General features: G+C 36.3%; 1 protein-coding gene across 1 annotated transcript in view; it reads left to right on the forward strand.

Moving 5' to 3' along the window:
- CARMIL3 (capping protein regulator and myosin 1 linker 3) overlaps positions 1–273 on the forward strand; it is a 33,065-nt gene that overhangs the window by 15,611 nt on the left and 17,181 nt on the right. The window lies entirely within an intron of this gene.

Raw genomic sequence — 273 nt, forward strand, 5'->3', positions numbered from 1 at the left:
TCCCTCCCTTCATTCTTTTCCCGTTTGTTTCTCTTTTTCTCCATTCATTCACTCATTTCTTCCTGATTCATTCATTCCATTGTTTTGTTTCTCGCTTTTTTTCTTCCATTCATTCATTTTTGTTCTTTCTTCCTTTACTCTGTTCAGTCATTTTCTTTAATTTTTCCTTCCTTCCTTCCTTCCCTTTTCCTCAGTTCATTCATTGTTTCCCCTCTTGTCCTCCCCTCATGCATTTCTCTCTTTCACCGTTCACTTTTTCCCTATTTATTCTTT

Source organism: Alligator sinensis, unplaced genomic scaffold, assembly GCF_000455745.1.
Source record: "Alligator sinensis unplaced genomic scaffold, ASM45574v1 scaffold128_1, whole genome shotgun sequence".
NCBI lineage: Eukaryota > Metazoa > Chordata > Crocodylia > Alligatoridae > Alligator > Alligator sinensis.